The sequence below is a fragment of the Perissodus microlepis genome, chromosome 17 (assembly GCF_051167445.1).
Source record: "Perissodus microlepis isolate ML-2025 ecotype Zambia chromosome 17, ASM5116744v1, whole genome shotgun sequence".
Taxonomy (NCBI): domain Eukaryota; kingdom Metazoa; phylum Chordata; class Actinopteri; order Cichliformes; family Cichlidae; genus Perissodus; species Perissodus microlepis.
In genome coordinates this window covers 19,155,452-19,158,968 of record NC_140477.1, presented here as the reverse complement: position 1 = coordinate 19,158,968, position 3,517 = coordinate 19,155,452, and positions in this window count along the sequence as shown.

Sequence of the window (3,517 nt, the reverse complement as noted above, 5' to 3'; positions counted from 1 at the left end):
CATCTGTCTGCATGTTTTGTCTGTTTTGTCCTGATTAACTGGGGAATGTGAAAAAGAAGCAGCTGTTTAATGACTGGGTAGTGTCAGCTGAGAGGAGATTTGAGGGTTGTACTTTTTTTTTTTTTTTTCTTTTTTTTTAGGATTTTACCCATCAAAGCTGCACAGCCTCTTTGAAACCATAGAATAAGACTCAAAGGTGCCTCATTTGCACTTGTAGCCAACATGGAAGCCATATTGGTACAGCATGTCTACTAGAGCAGGAAATCTTGACAATTTTCCAGCTTTTAAGTTGTTAACATGAGCTTAACTCCTCGTTTTCTTTCCTTAGATGTTAATTTGCAGGACTGTGCAGCGTCCATGATTCAGAGCCTTCTTTAGCAGCAATAACTTGAAGTAAATGTGTGACTGTATGTATGACTTTATCAGCCTCTCACATGGCTATGGAGGAATATTTGCCCTTTCTTCTTCATAGCATTGCTTCAGGTCATTGAGGTTTGCAACATTTGTTTGTGCATATCTCTGAAGGTCAAACCACAGCATTTAATCAGGTTCAGCTCTGGACTGACCATTGTAGCACTGTGAACCTTTTTTTCTCTCTTCTGTAGATTTCCTGCTGTTTTGGAGGTTTTTATGATGTCACAGAGATGGATATCCCTAATATGGTCATCTCAGACACACAGGCCCCACCTCTCTGTAGTTTTAAAACTTTCTATTGTGAGGGTCAGCCAATCAGAGAGCTGGTGATGTATTACATCTAAAAACTGTGGATTGCTCCTTTTTATAGTGCAGTGCAGCACCTCGAGCCCCTCCCTGTTCATGTTTTATTGTTGAAGGACTTTCTGACCCATTTTCCACGTTTCACACTGGGCTGCTTGTGTTTTAACAGCAGCAACACTAAAGAAGCTGTCTGGACTGCGGACTCTTACATAAGCCTTTGACACAGAGGCTTTCATTCCTGAGGTGTGTGTGTGTGAGAGAGAGAGTGAGAGAGAGAGAGAGAGGGTATCTGCAGCGTCAGTGGCAGCGCCCAGGATGACTGATATTCTGCCTTTATTGCCATTGTTTCTCTTAATGAGCATGCTCGCCCATCTCTGTGGGCACTGTGTTCATATTTAACTTTAACAGATTTATTACATTGGTGCTCACATTGTGCACGTTCTCCAGTCAGGTTGAGCTGAATGAACATTAACAAACGTGACATTTATGCCCGCCCCAGATGTGACCTCGGCACCGCATCACATAGGAAAACAACCCTAAACAACTGGTGTTTGTTCCCTCTGCAAACACCAGACCGCTGGAAGCACCGAAGAAACAGATGATCAGACTTTTTTAAAAAATGGACACTTGTGTAACTGAAAAAAGTAACTAAGCCTTTAAGATGAATACTCCCCTCTTGATTGCCCCTGCTTGCTGTCCGCCTGCAGCACAGGTCAGAAGAAATCTGACAAATTTAAAGATCCAGTTGTTTAATTTAATGTGAAAACTGTGAGAAAGAAAACAGTCTGCTCACTGGAAACGCCATCACCAGGTTTTCTGTTGGCCCTGGGTCAGCCAAATAGTCATACTGATTCCTGTCTGCCTCCAAACATCACATTTCCATCTCCACTCTGGAAACAGAATCAGACTGAATCCCAGTTGTGATAATCAAAATGAAGCTTTCTATGATCCATCTGTTTTCTAGTTTTATTGCACACACACATGAAAATAAACCTGAGACAAATACAAATCACTGACAGCTAAGTGGAAAAATGTGGACCACCGTATGTCACCGCATGTGTTTGACTCGTATCAGAGTTACAGAGTGGTGACCTGTTCAGACCGTATCCTGGAATAGCTGGCTGTGGTCTCCTATTATACTCAAAGAAAGCCCCAAAGGTGTTGACCTGGCCTCCAAACTCCAACTCACCTGAGGTATAGGTTAGTGGATTACCCCATGGCCCTTTAACCGGTTAATCCGGCCATGGTTTCCAGCGCTCCACATATGTAATGTTTAGAGGAGGGCGTGGGCGGGAAAAGAGGAAATACCCACTCTCGCTGCCTTGTAATTAGACCTCAACAAACAGGCGCACCCTCACATGCCTCAAACACACGACTGACCTCATTCAGAGAGACGACTTTGTGCTTTTATTGTGGTAAATTTTATTTGTCATGAGCTGAGACAAAGCTTTAGCAGGCAGCTGTTTCTTGCCTTTTCCTTGCTGTAAAAGAATATCAGCTTGGACAGGGACAAACTTGCGTTATGGGTAATCTTTACTATAGCAAAGACACAGAGCTGCTGCAGAAAAGGTTCATGTAGCAGCATACAGAGGATATATTTATATATCTAGAGGCTTAACAAGTTATATTTATCTATTATAGTCACGTCATCACTAAGGAAGACTCTCAGGCACACGGTTATCCTGGAAAAACTTTTGTCACGTTACACAAGTCACAAATCAAAGCAAGCTGGATGTTAGCAAACTTTAAAAAAACATCATCATCAAACTGGGTAGAAATGGAAGAACTGCTGAATATGTACACTCAGGTGTCTACCACTGAGCAGGTCACTCAATCCTGACAAGTCTGAACGCAGCAGAGATCAAAAAGTGTCCGACGGTGCGAGAGCTGGAGATTTCTCAGCAGAGCAGCAAAAGCACTGACCTGACACCACTGTCACGTCTGCAGGGGGGGCATGAATAAGCTGAGCATTAAGACCAAAAACGAAGAGGACACGGGTGTCTGCCTCTACATAAATATAACTTTAAACTGTCTGTACCCATTTCTGAGCATTAATCTTCACTTTTTGTTAGTTTCACCAAACTAGGCTGAGACAGATTTTTTAAAGATTCCCGCATCCCTAAAAACCCACTTTCTTCCGATTGGTTAACATCTGGAAGAAAATACTTTAACATCATGAATTCAAAATGTGGTCATTCGTCAGATGGACACTTTCTGTGATATACTCACTGAATAACTGCTCACTGAAGCAAGCAGTGGATACAATGGTATCCTCTGTTAACTGTCCACACTGTCAATAAATAGCACATTTTAAAAAAAAAAAAAAAAAATGAAGACAGTTGTGTTAAGGTATTTCGTTTAGGAATAGAGACCTTTGTAACGTCTTCTTATTCTCCATCTTAAATCTCCGGTCCCAATGTCTGGTGTTCACATTAAACAAGACAAAAAAATTCTAATAATGAGGTCAGTGTTTCTACAAGTTTTGAGCCAAAAGCACAGGCTCCACCCACCGGCTTAGGAAGGGCAGCCAATCAGAAGACAGCTGGCTTAACTGTGAATCATGCAAAGCTACTCTGAGAGGATCCAAGAATAATTACATGAAGCAGGAAATGAGACTAATAGGTCGCCTTTAAAGGTCTTGCTATAATCTGTAGAGTGTATAGGAGAGTAAGTACCTAATCAATAACAATTATGTGATGATTAGAAATGAACTGTAATGAACTCTAGAAAATAACTGTGACATACGTCTTTTAAAAATGTAACTGTTGATCAAAAAATACCTGTGAGACATATCCACGGT